Source organism: Medicago truncatula, chromosome 7 (genome assembly GCF_003473485.1).
Source record: "Medicago truncatula cultivar Jemalong A17 chromosome 7, MtrunA17r5.0-ANR, whole genome shotgun sequence".
Classification (NCBI taxonomy): domain Eukaryota; kingdom Viridiplantae; phylum Streptophyta; class Magnoliopsida; order Fabales; family Fabaceae; genus Medicago; species Medicago truncatula.
Window position 1 is genome coordinate 25,339,673 of NC_053048.1, and position 17,157 is coordinate 25,356,829.

Consider the following 17,157-nt stretch of genomic DNA (forward strand, 5'->3'; position numbering starts at 1 on the left):
ACCTAATTGTGTTATATATGACACCTTGTTGTTATATAGATCATGTTGATATGGTTGGTTTCTTTCACAAGGAGATTGGAAAATACTGCAACTTATAACTGATACATATGAATTGGCAAATGCCAACCATGTTTCTCCATTCATAGTTGTTGAAGAGAATAAAAAAATCTAACATTGTGGTTGATTGTTGCCACTGTTCGTGAGGATATTGTAAAATATTCCAACTTGTATAACAACATCAATTCGGTTAATTGTTTGATACCTACACTATGTGAATGTGAAAAGGTAAGCATTTACAAAATGTTTGGATTTAATGGACGAAGGAAAATGAAAATGTTGAGAACCCAATATAGTATTGTGGTTGACTATTGCTACATGTATGTTGCATTTAAACAATAATTTTAAGATGTTTTTCGACACTTTATAACATGGTTATGTTGAGAAGAAAACATATCGCAGGTGAAGACAATCGCTGATGCATTTCTTGTTTATTTCTTTTCGAAGACTTTGCAAAATAGAGTTAACTTAAAAAAAAAAAAAAAAACATTTGTTACAAGTTTTTATTTTTTATTTTATTTTTTATGACAAACATTTGTTACAAGTTGTGAAGCAGTGAAGCATACGAGAATATTGAAAAAGTTACAAAAGAGAGGAATGAGACACAACAAGAACTTCTTTAAAAAAAACAAAAATAGTTTATATAGTAAAATGTAAGTAAATAGAAATTTATATATATTATAGGTTTATTAATAAATATCAAATTTCTTTTCCTAAGTTTATTTTATTATTTTAAATACATTATATATTATTTTATTAATATATTATTTTAATAAATAGCGAAGGATAAATTATTATTAATTAAAGTGGCCCAATTTAACTTCTCCTCAAGGTCTCAGGTTTGATTCTCCCCGATTATCTTGGTCTGGTGGTGCTAACTTGAGACCTTAGAGTGTGCTCCTCCTCAAGGTCTCAAGTTCAATTATTCCCAGTGTCAATTTGAATATACTTATTTAGCTTTTTTAAAAAACAATTAAGATGAATCGAACTTGAGATCTTAAGGAGAAGCACACTCCAGTCTCTGAAGTCAATACCACCAAGCAAACCCAAGTGGGTTCATAATCAAAGAAAAATCAATAAGACTTATTAAGAAGAAAAGGGAAAAATTAAAAAAATAATAAATATTTTATTAAAAATAAGGAATGTAGATGAAAATATATAAATATTAAGAGGAACACTAATTTTGTTTATAATATATGCTAATAGTGTTTATTTACAAAATTGTGTTTTATTTTTACATACGAGTTAAAAAAAAAAGATTAAAATATGGTTTTAGTCCCTGCAAAACGAGAGACTAAAATTAAAACGAGACATATTTGCAGGGACTAAAACCATATTTTAACCAAAAAAAAAATACAAAAGAATAGATGAATAAAAATGAATGAACAAATAATTATGTAACATCGCAGGTGTTTCTCTTCTAATTTTAAAGTAATAACTGATTCAATTTGTCATAAAATAATATAATGTTACGAATTTTATATGATTATAGAATATAGATATACAATACAAAAATATAATAACGATTAAAAGTTACAATCACTTTGTATTTGTAATATATATAATATTCATTCTCACATTGCATGTATGACTCAAAGAGTCATATTTAATACATGAACAATGATACAGATGCATACTCTTTGAAAGATATATTTATGGTTCATTTATGTAGTTGGTGGTGTTTTTTATGATTGAAATGCATGACTCTAATGTGTGCAATATTTAACTCATGGAAATGAGAGAAAATCAAATGTGTGCGATATATCTAATATTCAAAATTAATTTTTTAGTTTAATTGTGATATTAATTTTGTTTTTATCTTTTCCATAATTAAAAAAGATGCATTCACGAGATTTGGTAAGCTTCTAAATATGAGACCATATGCTCCAGACCATGGCCGCAAAAACATGTTTATGTTTGGTTGGAAGAGTTTCCAACAAAGTGAAAATCTCTGCTACAGGCACATCAGTTGAAATTATATTCTGAATATGAGACCATAGTCCTAAAAGACGCCATGCTTGGACCGTAAAGGAACAATAAAAAAATAAATGTGCCATATCTTCTTGATCGAAATCACAACTGACGCAATGTGTGTAGGACATTGTACACCTTTATCTTGAAGCCGCATCCTCGTCGGTAAGCAACCCCTACACATCCTCCATATTAAGTTTTGAAGCTTGGGAAGTGTTTTAAGTTTTCAAATACTTGACCAATTGCTGGGACGGCGAAGGTGAGAAGATTCGATAAGTTCCTCGACACATAAACGATAGGCGCTCTTCACATAATATTTTCCATTCTTTTTAGCCTTCCAAATTAAACGGTCTGACTGTACATGAGCAACAAGGGACGTACTCATGATTTTATCTGCTAATTTTGCACTATAGACCTGTCTGACAACACCTCATTCCATCTCTTCTCATTTGGGAGCATCAAGTAGCATGGTGGACATAATGTGCGCCTACAATATTAGTAGCGATGCATTCTCCATTCAAGACCCAAGGTTCTCCCAAAATAGGGATAGATCTGCCGGTACCTATACTCCAACGAGCACCGCCGCGGACAAGGAAGTGAGCGCGCAAGATACTACGCCACACGTAGCTAGGATTATGACTAATAGAACCTGTGAGATAGATATTGTTTGTAAAATAACGTGCTTTGAACAACCGGGAAACGAGAGAGTCTGGTTCCGTTAGGAATTTCCAACCTTGTTTACCTAGCATGACAAGATTAAAAGTGATAAGATCTTTAAATCCCATTCCTCCACTGGTTTTGTGCACATATAAGTTCTCCCAACTTAACCAATTAATTCCTCATTGCTTAGTGTACATGACCCCACTAAAAGGAATTTATCATCTTTTCAATCGTGTTAATGAAGCATGCAGAAAGTTGAAAAATGCTCATCACATACGACATAATGATTTGCAAAACAGACTTAATCATAATTTCACGTCCTGCTTTAGATAAGCATTAATGATATATTAACATAGTGTGAAATAAAATAAAATAAAATTTTATAATTATACTAATATAAATAAAAGCTTTTCGTGGAACTTTTTCCATTCAACTTTTCCCTTTATATAAACAGTTTTATTTACATATTAATATTTTTTTTTTAATTGAATAACTATAATTTTCAAATATTTACACTTTTATATAAAAAGATAGACGTATTTAGTGATATTTTTCTCCTTATCCTCCACTTAAAGTTTTCTTTTACCATTATATTTTTCTCTACCAATCAAATAACTTATTTTTTTTTTTAAAATAATCAGATAAAATTTTATAATTTCTATTATTTTTATCGATAAAAGCATAATGACAAGAACAATACTAACCAATAAATGTGGTTTTAATTGATTTAGTTCGATATTGACAAGAACAATACTAACCAATCATCGGATTCATCAAATTATTGGCTTTGTTTTTACACCTCCTAAATACAATTGTACACAATTTCTTTTAGTTATAATTTTTTTTATTTGGAGAAAGTGATTAAAAAAATTTCATTTTAAAACTTTTTTTATCAGATAAATTAACTATATTAAATATAAGTAATAAAAGATACATTTAGATTTTCACTTTTCATAAATTTTCGAAGTTTTTCATTAAAAGGATAAATATGTGAAGAAAAGTTGTTTGAAATGAATTTTTTTTAGGAACAATATGAAATTTTAGAAAACTTTAGGGATTCAATTTACAAAATTTCATAAAAGTTTTATGTTGGTTTTTGTATTTTGGGTTTCTAAAGTCTATTTTTGAAAAAGATTTTTCATCCAAGGTTCCAACATTTTATACGCATAAAGGTTTGAAGCCAAAGGAGAGGAGGTGGAAATAATAAACTTGAAGCCAAAGAAAAGCTAACATCATTATGAATAAAAATATATTTTCTTCAATAGTGATTAGTGTCTCTCTCTCTCTCTCTCTCTCTCTCTCTCTCTCTATATATATATATATATATATATATATATATATATATATATATATATATATATATATATATATATATGTTGCTTCAAAGACATACAATTTACAAATCAAATCTAACAACCTCTTTCAAGATTGATGACGAAAGCTTACTCGGTATTTAGTACTTGTTGTACTATATATTTTAGTACAATTTACGTGTTCCATCCTTACAAGTTTTCTAACTTGATCAGTGTGTAAGCAACAATTAAATCATTTGCTTGTTCTTGGAAACTTCCCTAACCAATTAATTTGCTTCTAAGAGTTTACTTGTTATATAAACTATTCAAAGAAATATGACTTTGAAGCTTTCAAAGTCTTAGGTCATTTTAATTTTTCTTTATGTATATAAAACTTTGTTTATACAATTTTTTCAAGTAAACTTCTCCAAACTAAAACCTTTGTTCCAATGTTGGTTCTTCTTCTGAAACCAATTACATTTATTGTGGTAACATTATGTAGTTTATTAACTCGTTTAATCTTCAATACTATTGCTTATACATTTGTGTTGTTAATTCAAGGTTTAAAAAGTTCTGGTGAAGGTTCACTTGGAATATTTCAACAAGTTGCTGAGATCATAAGGGCATGTTTTGAGTTCATTCTTCAGTTATTAATTGACTCAATAATTTCTATAATGTCTTCAATGTTTGATGTTGTTAAAGACACCATCACAGGATCAGTTTCTGCTACAGGTTCTATAGCTGCAGAACTTGCAGAGAAATTGAAGAGTTCATTTGAAGAATCATTGAAACAGGTGCCAGAGCTATTTGAAGAAGTCTTGGAAATGATGTCAAATATGGTAACAGAAGTGTGGAACAATTATAAGGAGGCTGTTGGATATGTTACTGAAAATGCTTGATTTTGGTGGTTATATGATTTGATATTATTTATCATTTTTAGTAACATTGACATTAGGGAGGTTAGTTACTAGCAAGTTTTTTTAAGACATATATATCCTTTAATTTGTTGAAGTCTATATATACTATCTTTTATCTCTTCTTGTTTTTATTTGGATTAGTTCATGTTTGAATTTTCATTTGGAAGAAAAAAATATAACTTTTGCCAAATGCACATGATGGACTTTCTTTAAAAAAAACTGGGGAAGTGAAAATTATTATTAATAACAGTGGTAACCCGTTTGGGTTGGAATGTCACTCCTACGTCGTAGGTAAGGGGAAAACGAATTGTTTATGCGAAAAGGAAATAATTGTTGTGATTCTTTCAATGAAATAACTTTTTAAATTGACTGATTAATTGATTATACAAATTAATAGTGGTTTGATAACATCAAATTTATGTCTAATAAGTAGAACTCGAGTCTAGAAAAAACTCATACGTGTATCGAAGGAAGAAAAAAAAAGAGTAACATGTAATTTTTTAATTTAAATGGAGGTGGGTATTATAATTTTTTTTTTAGGCATAATTTTTTGAAGCCCGGTTCGGTAGAGCCTCTTGCACTTGATGAGATAAAACCGCAAGTGCACGGTCTTACCGAAGTAGTATAAAAGAGTATCGTTCCCACAGGGAGTAGTTCAATTTTAATTAACTTTTCAGAGATGATTAGAAGAGAGAAGAGAATTGTAAGTTGGGGGTTTTCAAGCGTTTGAAAGATAATAATAATAAAAAGAGCCTTGGGATCGTTGGTTTCCTCTAAATGACAAGTCCTTCTCAAACCAAAACTATAAGCTTATAATGTTATGTTAGACCTAATTTCTCAAGACAGTTTCTCTTATGTTCCTCTAGCAACCAAGCATATTTCGCTGACTTGATTACTATCAGATTTTGGTTCCTCTAACAACCAAGCCTATTTCGCTGACTTGATTGTTATTAGTTCCCTTGAAGATCGAAACTATAAGTCTCAAAGATTGCAAAGCCTATTTCGCTGACTTTGCAATCCTTGTCTGAATTCACTTGTTCGAATATCAAAGCTCCACTTTCGTTTTATGAATTGATATTTGAAATAATGGACAAACAATTATCAAACCCTCCACTTTCGTTTCCATAGTTTGATAATGGTTGATCCATGTTAAAGCGGCGAATTCAGATAAGAAATTAGGGTTACATAAGATTAAGGCTTAGAGCTTGGTTTGATTAGGATTATGTCATTTAGACTTATCCAACAATCCCAATACAAGGAGAAGTCTACTCACTCATGTTCATCGTAGACATGGGGGAGAAGAGAGAAAGCATGAAAGTAAATGACAAGAAAATAAAGGGAAAAGAAAAGAACTTTAATTAGAAAAGCAATTGTCACTTATTGTATTCCAAGTAAAGATGAATATTTGTGATGGATGCCTACTCTATTTATAGCATTCGATCGACTTAAAATCTAAGCTATTACATTTGGGCTAAAAATAGAGTAGCTTAAAATATAAGCAAAAGCAGCAAAAGGCACTCTGGAGGGTGGCACGGCCGTGCCAAGGCTAGCACGGGCCGTGCCAAGCTTCTGACTTGTGGGAGACATATTTTTGTTTCTCAATCTTCATATTTTTGCATCCAATCGGCTCCAAGTCCCTTTCTTTTGCTCCAAGATTCAATCCATCCAATATTTTTTCCTGAAATATAATAAAATGCAATTTAAAGTAAACTATCCTAAAAAGAAAATAATACTAATATAAAATCAAATAAAATCTAAATAAAACTAGACTAAAAAGCATATTAAAATAGTCAATAAATGACTCATCAAACTCCCCCACACTTGAATCTTTGCTTGTCCTCAAGCAAAATGCATAAACATAGTAGCACAAACAGTTATATCAAATGACAATTCAATTAAAGCACATGTCTCCTCAAGGGCTTAAATCCCAAATGTACACTAATCACAAATTCAAGCATTTCTTGTAATTTTTTATTCAACCCAATGATCAAGTTTCAAGTGAGTGTGTGTGTGTGTGAAGTCCAACCCTTTTCTTGCTCCTGTATAAGATAGGCATTATTAGGAAACATGGTCTAATCCTAGCACTAAACCAACCAAGAAAGATTCATTCTATAATTCATATAAGAGAGATGGGAGTATTTGAGAATCTTTGTTCTTTGCCATTTGCACATTCAAGTTCTTTATTTAAGGAACAACATCTTCACGTAGGAAGTCGGAGGGCCTACCCCCTTCCCCAATCTAGATTCAATGATGCTTTTTAAAGTTTTTCCTCAAGATAACAATCATCTTCACGTAGGAAGTCGGAGGGCCTACCTCCTTCCCCAATCTAGATTCAATGATGAGATCTTGGAATTTATTTTGGCTTTTTGGCTTTTTATGAACTCCCTTATACTAACTTACTCATTGGAGAATTTTATTCACTTTAAAACAAGATGTGGGTATATCAAGAAGACTTAAAACACAAGAGTTTGCTTTTATGTACAAGAATCAATCAAATAAGAGGAGACAATGAAAATTTTTGTGTCATGATATTTTCAATAAAAAATAGCTACTTAACCATGCCTTTTACAATAAAACAAAACAAAAGAATAAAGTTCAAGGGAGTTTGGAAACACTACGACTAAAGACACTTTATTAGGCTCCCCCCACACTTAGGAGAAGCATTGTCCTCAATGATTCAAGATAAAAGAAAAGTAAAAGAGAAGGAGAGGTAGAAGAAGAAGAAGAAGAAGAAGAAGGAGGAGGAGGAGGAGGAGGAAGAGAAAGAAGGGAAGAGAGGAAGAGGAAAGCTCACATTTTTATCATTGAGGTCCATATGGAGGACCTTGGAGGTGAAAATGGTGCATCATGTTCCGAAGCATTTGGTTATTTTCTTCGGATATGCGGTTGCCCCTTTGGACATCGTTCCTTATGCCCATTAGTTCAACACCTTGCCTTTGTTGCTCGGTGCTTATTCTTTCGACCTCGGTAGTCATCCATGCCCATCTTGCATTTTCATGTGTTTCACCTTCATCAGGGTCATGGTGCTCCTCATCATGATGCAATTGTGCACCTTCCTCTTCTTGGTGCAAGTGTGCACCTTCTGCTTCTTCATTATGTTGGTCTATGTGCACCTGTGGGTCATCATGAACATACAACAAATTTTCTTCCACCTCGGTGTTAGTCCGAGATGGGTTAGGCAATAAAATCAAAGTGGGCACATTAAGCTTGAGTGTATAAACAAAGGGGATTCGGGGTTTTATGAAATTCATAGAGATAAGGGTTTCTATGTTGAGTCTATTGTTACCCTCAATCTTGTTTATCCCTTGGTCTTCACTTACGCCTAACCGTCTAGCTATGTATGTTATGATACCACCAACTACTATTTCTCCCCTACTATCGGACCTATTTCCTATAATGGAAAGGTAGTCAAGCAAGTAAAAACAAGTGTTAACGGGTTGGTTGTGCAGCATAGCCCAAAGCATGAAGAGTTCATCGTTCCTAGTGTTCCCTAGTTCTGTCCTTCCCCTAATAGTGCAAGCCATTACCCTTTGAAGGTACCTAAGTACGGGGTTGTGAATGTTGCTAGCTTTGTTGGCATGTGTGTTAAACTGGTCAAGACCTGTAATTCGCTCCCAAAAGGCGGCGGGTTGATAGTTAACCGGTTTTAAATTTTGATCCCAAGAGTCGTGGATGAACCTCGCATTGGCGAAGCCCATCTCATCACAGAAGTGTTGAAGAGACATCTCGTAATCAATATTCATAAGCCGGAAAGAAAATCTATGATTAGGGTTATCGAAATTCAACCTATCTTTCGTAAAAACAATAGAACTTAAAAATTCATAGGTGAAATTCTCATACCCTCTCATAGGTTTCAACATATCAACCCATCCTAACCTTTCTAGCAGATTAAACACATTATCTTTAATTCCTAGCTTATTCAAGTCATGGTTATCAGGGTATCGGCAAGGATGTAAAGGTTTAGAGATTAGAATTTTATACCTATCCCTTTGCTTGTTGTCCCTGAAGGTGATGCCATGATTCTTGGCTTGCGTTTTCTTCTTTGGAGGAGGTCCCCCGGATGAGCTTGCAACTTCTTTACCACTTCTCTTTGAAGCCATTGCCTTGACCTTGCTTTTGGTGTGGTGGTGGTGATGGTTTGGGTGTGGGTTGTTTTGGTGAAAAAAGGTTGGTTTAGTGATGTGGTGAAGGTTTAAGTGAGTTTGAGGGGTTGGGTTATGGAGATTGGTGAAAAATTTCAGGTTTTTGGGTTAGGTTTATTGGGGTTACGAATTTGGGTGATCTTGTTTGGATGGGTGAGATTGGTTTTTGAATGGGGGGTTATGATTGGAATGGTGTTTGTGATTGATTGGGTAGAGAAATTTTGTGAATTGGTGATATTTGGGGGGGGGGGGGGGGGGGGGGGGGGTTGTGGAGGTTTGAGGTTGTATGGTTATGGAGGTTTGAGAGAGAAGGTTGAAGGTAGAGGGATGTTTGTGTTTGAGAGTGAAGGAAGAAGAAGGCCAAAAGGTATGGTTATACCTACCTGAGATCGGGCACGGCCGTGCCAAGCTTAGCACGGGCCGTGCCAACATTCTGGAATACGGGCCGGTTTTGGTGTGTCAAGGTCTGGCACGGCCGTGCCAAGGTTCTGGAAGGCGAGGCTTCAAAATTTTCTGTTTTCTTGAATTCTACTCGGACAATGACCTACAAAATAATTTAAAATAACAAAAACAAAACAAAAGCAGTTAAATGCGTGGGTTGCCTCCCATGAAGCGCTTCTTTATAGTCATTAGCTTGACGTTTAAAGAAAGTGTCCATTAGAAAGGATCAAAGATGTTGTATTGTGTAGATGACGCTAAAAAGCGTTCTTTCACATTATGTTCTTTGACCATATTGCAATAATAAAGGGCAGGACCTTCCTTAATGTTTTCAAACTCAAATCCTACCATGTCTTCACTCACTTGAAAAACTATCCTACCACTCTTACGTCAACTATAGCACCCGCAGTAGCGAGGAAGGTTCTTCCTAGGATCATAAGGAAATCATGGTCTTCCTCGATGTCAACAACCACAAAGTCAGTTGGGATGTATATCCCTTCTATCTGAACGGGGATTTCTTCAACATATCCAGCTATTGGGATAACAGAACGGTCGGCTAACTTTAATATCATCTCGGTATGTTTCAACTCTCCTATTCCCATCTTTTTAAAGAGGGATAGAGGCAACAAACTAACACTGGCTCCTAAATCACATAAGGCTTTGTCAACGGTCGCTTTCCCTATCACACAAGGGATGGCAAAACTACCTGGATCTCTAAGCTTTTGGGGTTGCTTCTTGACGATTGCACTACTTTCCCTAGTTAAAGCTATTGTCTCTTTGTGATCTATAGACTTTTTCTTTGAAAAAATTTCTTTTAAAAACTTGGCGTATAGAGGCATACGAGACAAAGCTTCAGCGAAGGGAATCTTAATGCAAATCTTTTTAAGTATGTTTAAGAATTTAGCGAATTGAGCCTCCAAGTTGAGCTTAGTAAGCCTTAATGGGTTAAGGGCCTTGTTCTTATCAAGTGGTTTCTTTATCGCATTCTCCTTACATAGAAGAAGGTGCGAGTGGTTATATTCAGAGACTTTGTATATACCGGCCTCTTTCTTAGAGGGAGTGGGAGTGGTGACGGCTCTCTCGTTGGTCCATTGGTAGTGATTCTGAGCCATGTCTTCAATCAAAGCGTAAGCCTCCGTATAGTTTTTGTTCATTAGAGCTCCACCTGCAGCTACATCAACAGACATCTTAGTGGTATATGACAAGCCATTATAAAACGTGTGGACTATAAGCCACTCTCTAGGCCATGGTGGGGACAAAGTCTAAGCATTTCCTTGAAACGCTCCCACGCCTCATAGAGAGACTCCCCATCTTTTTGATTGAAACGCATGATTTGGTCTCTAAGCTTAGCGGTTTTAGATGGGGGGAAAAATCGGGCAAGGAATGCTCGCCTCATATCGTCCCATGAAGTGATGGAACCGACTTCTAGGGAATGGAACCAAGCGCTAGCTCTATCCCTTAAGGAAAAGGGAAAGAGATGAAGTCTTACGGCTTCTTGGTTCTCTTTTATGGTGCCACTGAGTCTTAGGAAGGAAGAAATATGGAGATTTGGATCCTCAGTGGGTGATCCAGAAAACTGATTTTGCTGCACCAAATTGAGTAGTGCAGGCTTGATTTCGAAGTTATTACCCGCAACTGTTGGGTACACGATAATAGCTTGTGGCTCTTCCGTTGAAGGAGTAGCATACTCTTTGAGAGTGCGTTCAGCCATAGCAGTATTATTTTGTGCCTCTCTCTTTTTCTTATGCAAAAACCTTTCGATCTCAGGAATAAATTTTCCGAGACTTTTACTTCTTCGCATAAGAAACCGAGAACCCAAGAAGTTAGTGGTAATACAAAAGAAAGAAGTAGAAGAAAAGAAGAAGAGAAGAGAGTTCTAATCACAAACAAAGAGTTAATCAAATTAGTTTACTCCCCGGCAGCGGCGCCAAAAACTTGTTGAGATAAAACCGCAAGTGCACGGTCTTACCGAAGTAGTATAAAAGAGTATCGTTCCGACAGGGAGTAGTTCAATTTTAATTAACTTTTCAGAGATGATTAGAAGAGAGAAGAGAATTGTAAGTTGGGGTTTTCAAGCGTTTGAAAGATAATAATAATAAAAAGAGCCTTGGGATCGTTGGTTTCCTCTAAATGACAAGTCCTTCTCAAACCAAAACTATAAGCTTATAATGTTATGTTAGACCTAATTTCTCAAGACAGTTTCTCTTATGTTCCTCTAGCAACCAAGCCTATTTCGCTGACTTGATTACTATTAGATTTTGGTTCCTCTAACAACCAAGCCTATTTTGCTGACTTGATTGTTATTAGTTCCCTTGAAGATCGAAACTATATGTCTCAAAGATTGCAAAGCCTATTTCGCTGACTTTGCAATCCTTGTCTGAATTCACTTGTTCGAATATCAAAGCTCCACTTTCATTTTATGAATTGATATTTGGAATAATGGACAAACAATTATCAAACCCTCCACTTTCGTTTCCATAGTTTGATAATGGTTGATCCATGTTAAAGCGGCGAATTCAGATAAGAAATTAGGGTTACATAAGATTAAGACTTAGAGCTTGGTTTGATTAGGATTATGTCATTTAGACTTATCCAACAATCCCAAGACAAGGAGAAGTCTACTCACTCATGTTCATCGTAGACATGGGGGAGAAGAGAGAAAGCATGAAAGTAAATGACAAGAAAATAAAGGGAAAAGAAAAGAACTTTAATTAGAAAAGCAATTGTCACTTATTGTATTCCAAGTAAAGATGAATATTTGTGATGGATGGCTACTCTATTTATAGCATTCGATCGACTTAAAATCTAAGCTATTACATTTGGGCTAAAAATAGAGTAGCTTAAAATCTAAGCAAAAGCAGCAAAAGGCACTCTGGAGGGTGGCACGGCCGTGCCAAGGCTAGCACGGGCCGTGCCAAGCTTCTGACTTGTGGGAGACATATTTTTATTTCTCAATCTTCATATTTTTGCATCCAATCGGCTCCAAGTCCCTTTCTTTTGCTCCAAGATTCAATCCATCCAATATTCTTTCCTGAAATATAATAAAATGCAATTTAAAGTAAACTATCCTAAAAAGGAAATAATACTAATATAAAATCAAATAAAATCTAAATAAAACTTGACTAAAAAACATATTAAAATAGTCAATAAATGACTCATCAGCACTCCCCAAGGTCCGACCATGTTCTTAAATAACGCATAAATTTGGGAAAATACGTTTGTTCTTTCACCCCCAACAAATCGTTGATAATTCCAAAATTACCCTCATTATCATTTAATTTTTACATTTATATTCTTCACTCTATTTTCAACATTTCTGTGTCCAAGATGAGTTCACCCCCACAAACCATGGCAATGCATATTTCCCGGAAAACTATTTTGAACATGTCTGTTTAATTCATTTTTAAAAGCGAGAAAAGTTTTAAGGCCATTTCAAGTGTGTTACTTTTTCGGAAAACACAAATATCAATTTCTGAATTATATAGTCAGAAAGCGTATGTAGAAAAATTCATTTTTTGTCAAGAATTATATTGTTTTTTACTGAAGTATAAAATATTGTCGGACTTAGGGGGTGTATTGGATTATGATTTTAAAGGACAATTTTTGTTTAAAAAAGTCTTGAAGATTTTAAAAGACTTTGCAAGATTTTGATGACTTTGATGATTTTAAAAGACTATTAAGGATTTCAATGGATTTAATTCATAAGATTTTAAAGGATTTGAAATGATTTTATGGATTTCAAGAGATTTCAACCGATTTTATGAATTTTAAGAAATAATTGAAAAAAATATCATAACACACTCTCTTTCACAAAATCTCAATAAAGACTCTTTTATTTATTTTATTTTATTTTTTACGGGAGAGCTAGAGCTAGAGAGAGAGTGAAGGAATCAGAGAGAGCGAGAGAGAGAGAGAGAAGTTTTTTACGGGAGAGCTAGAGAGAGGTTTTTTTACGGGAGAGCTAGAGAGAGAGAGAGAGAGAGAGAGAGAGAGAGAGAAGGGGAGAGAGAGAGAGAGAGGAGAGGAAAAGAGAGAAGGGAGGAGAGAGAGGGAGAGATAGTAAAATCTTAAAAGAAAAAAACAATCCTAAGAAATCTCATGTTTTCATGAAAGACTTTTTCATGCTAAAATTTCACTAGAAAATCCCACAAAATCCATCAAAATCTGATTTATTAAACAAACCTTTGAAATTTGAATGATTTTGAATACCACTAGACTTTTTTTAAGTGATTAAGAGTCTTGATTGAATACCACAAGACTTTTTTTAAAGGACAAAGAATTTTGATTGAATAACACAAGACTTTTTTAAAATTGGAAAGAGTCTTGATTGAATACCACAAGACTTTTTCATGATAAAAAAGTCTTTTAAAATCCCTTAGATACATGATCCAATACACCCCCTAAAAATGATTTGAGTTATGTTTGATTTCAATCATCTGACGTGATAATTTATTTACTCTCTCAATCATATTATAATTTTGTTTTTTTTTTTTGTTTTGGAAATTCATATCATTAATTCAATTTTTCAGGACAACCGATGATGATATTTTATCCAATAGCGTTTGTGTTGTGATGTTTCCAATATAAAACTCACATATCAATTCAGTAGTATTTTTTTTCCGACATAAAAATCAACGTTCAATTCAACTTAAACAAGTTTTCAAAGTAATATTCTAAATCAAATCAATGTAAATAAATCGTTGTTGAAATTCTCCGGTAAAATCAACACACATGAAGAATGCACATGAGTTTTCCAAAATCTAAAAAAAAAAAATCTGGAAACTTGAGTGAATGCAATTTTATGTGAAGGTGAACCGGACATGTTTAAAATAGTTTTTCAAAAAATATGTACTGCCATGTGATGAGTCTTTTATTATCTATTTTAATATGTTATTTAGTTTCGTTTTTAATTAGATTTAAGTTTATTTTATATTTATATTATTTCCTTTTTGAACTATTTTACTTTAATTCCATATTGTTATATTTTAGGAACGAATATTTGATGGATTGAGTCTTGGAGCAAAAGAAATGGATTTGGAGTTGATTCGGTACGAAAATACGAAGATTTGGAGACAAAATATATCTCCCCCAAAGTCAGAAGCTTGGCACGGCCGTGCCACACTCCAGAACTACTTTTGCTGCTTTTGCTTAGATTTTAAGCTACTCTGTTTTAGTTTACTTGTGGAACATTCTAGTGATTGCTTAGATTTTAAGTCGAATGTAAACTATAAATAGAGTAGCTAGCCATCACAAATATTCATCTTTTCTTGGAATGCAATACGTGACAATTGTCTTTCTAATAAAAGTTCATTTTACTTTCTTATTATTTACTTTTATGTTTTCTCTCTTCTTCTCCTTGTCTACAATGAACGTCAGTGAGTAGACTTCTCTTGTCTTGGGATTGTTGGATAAGTCTAATGACATAATCCTAATCAAACCAAGCTTTAAACCTTAATCTTATGTAACCCTAATTCCTTATCTAAATTCACCGCTTTAACATGGATCAACCATTATCAAACTGTGGAAACGAAAGTGGAGGGTTTGATAATTCTTTATCCATCATCTCAAATATCAATTCATAAAACGAAAGTGGAGCTTTGATATTCGAACAAGTGAATTTAGACAAAGATTGTAAAGGCAGCGAAATAGTCTCTACAATCTTTGAGACATATAGTTTCGATCTTTAAGGGAACTAATAATGATCAAGTCAGCGAAATAGGCTTGGTTGTTAGAGGAACCAAAATCTAATAGTAATCAAGTCAGCGAAATAGGATTGGTTGCTAGAGGAACAAAAGAGAAACTGTCTTGAGAAATTAGGTCTAACATAAGGTTATAAGTTTAATAGTTTGGTTTATGAAGGACTTGTCATTAGGATGAACCAATAATTCCAAGGCTTTTATCTTTTCTTTTATTATTTGCTTTTAATTAAAAATACAAACCTTTCTACCTTATAAAATCTTCAGTCTAATCATTATCTAAAGTTAATTGAATTCATAACTCCCTGTCGGAACGATACTCATATTTTACTACTTCGGTAAGACCGTGCACTTGCGGTTTTATCTCATCACCATAGTATGTGGGGGTGAACTCATGTGGGACTTATGAATGTTGAAGATAGGGTGAAGAATATTTGTGTAAAAAATTAAATGATAAAGAGGGCAATTTTAGAATTATTGATGATTTTTTGGGATGAAGGTATAAACGTATGGGTATAGGGTATAATTTTCATAAGTTGGACTTTCCCAATCTGTTGAAATTTTTTAATTTGATTCTTTTTGGATCTTTGTTAAATAATGCGTTGTTTTATTCTTTTTAATATCTTGTTGAGATAGATTATTTTAACTTTACTAAAAAAACCTACATACTTCCCTAAAAAAAATTATGCCTCCTAACATTATCATTTAATCACGTTATAAAAGAGGCAAGCAATCTTGCATTCATTTGAAGTCATATGTGTTAGATTAAACAATTGCATCTTTCATACTACCCAAAAAAAAATTGCATTTTTATGTAATGAAAGTTTGGTGGTTGAAGAATAAGATAGAACCATTTTTTTTTCATCTATCTTTGTTTTCCTCATTCATTCCAGAGGGGTGGTTTAGGGCTAACTTTTTGTCCGAAATAATCCCTCTCAATCGTTTTTCTTCATTCCTTTTATTTAAATAAGTGATTTTCACTTATATTTAGTTTTTTCCTTTTGTGATTTTTCCGTCTTAGTACGACTTTGGTTTGTTCGTCGTTTTGATGCGGCTTTCTTTTCTTTTTCCGTCTCGTTGGATGTTCATTCGGTTCAGATCGACAAATTAACTCCAATTCAGTGAAGATTCAATTGATAACTTTGGCGTCTTCAATGTTACCTATTTGAATGCATGAGTATTTCTAGACACTTTGCCTTCGTCATATTTGTAGGCTTTGCCATAATTGTAGGTATTTTTCCATTGTATGCTATTACCGTGGATGCCATGAGTTTGTTTGTAAATTCATCCTACTCGATTTTAGCGATTTTGAATTTGTCTTGTTTGATGTGTTTCCTATCAATTTGAATAAATGTCTTTTTTAGTAAAAAAAAGGTAAAGAAAGTTTTGGTTCAATCAAGTCTTCCAAATCATTTCAATTATAAAAGATAATATGTTTTAATTCTATAAAATAATATATTATAATTAAAGGTAAAAGTGGAATAAAAAGTTATTCCATTCCATCGACTTTTCAAATAAAAAAATCGAAATTCTATTCCGTTAAGTAATAAAATATCTAAACAATAGAGTGAAATCTCTATTCCACTTCATTATGTTCCGCTCCATTTCATTGTTTACATTTTGCTCAACTTTAGTTGTTTTAATATAAGGTTAAATATGTTTTTAGTCCTTACAATTAGAGTGACTTTGAAAAATAGTCATTTCCTTTCAATAAATGTTTGTAAAATCCTTAAATTCTTATTCCTTTTCCAAAATTGGTCCCTATGTTTTATTAACAGAAGATATGACAATGAGTGGGGCCCATTTTTTCATCTTATGTGACAGATTCAATTGTAAAAAATAAATAATTCAAATTTAGTCTAATAAACCAGACAACATTCATCTTCTACATCTTCATATTTCTCATCTTCATTCTAAAATCATCTTCATCCTTTTCTTCTCTTAAAACCAAAATATAATAAAAAATCAATCCAAACAAAAATTT

General features: G+C 33.2%; 1 non-coding gene across 1 annotated transcript; it reads left to right on the forward strand.

Moving 5' to 3' along the window:
* Positions 1-10,718: 10,718 nt before the first annotated feature.
* On the forward strand, positions 10,719-10,825 carry LOC120577219 (small nucleolar RNA R71). Its single transcript, XR_005643294.1, has one exon. It is a non-coding gene; the product is annotated as a small nucleolar RNA R71 (small nucleolar RNA).
* Positions 10,826-17,157: the final 6,332 nt, after the last annotated feature.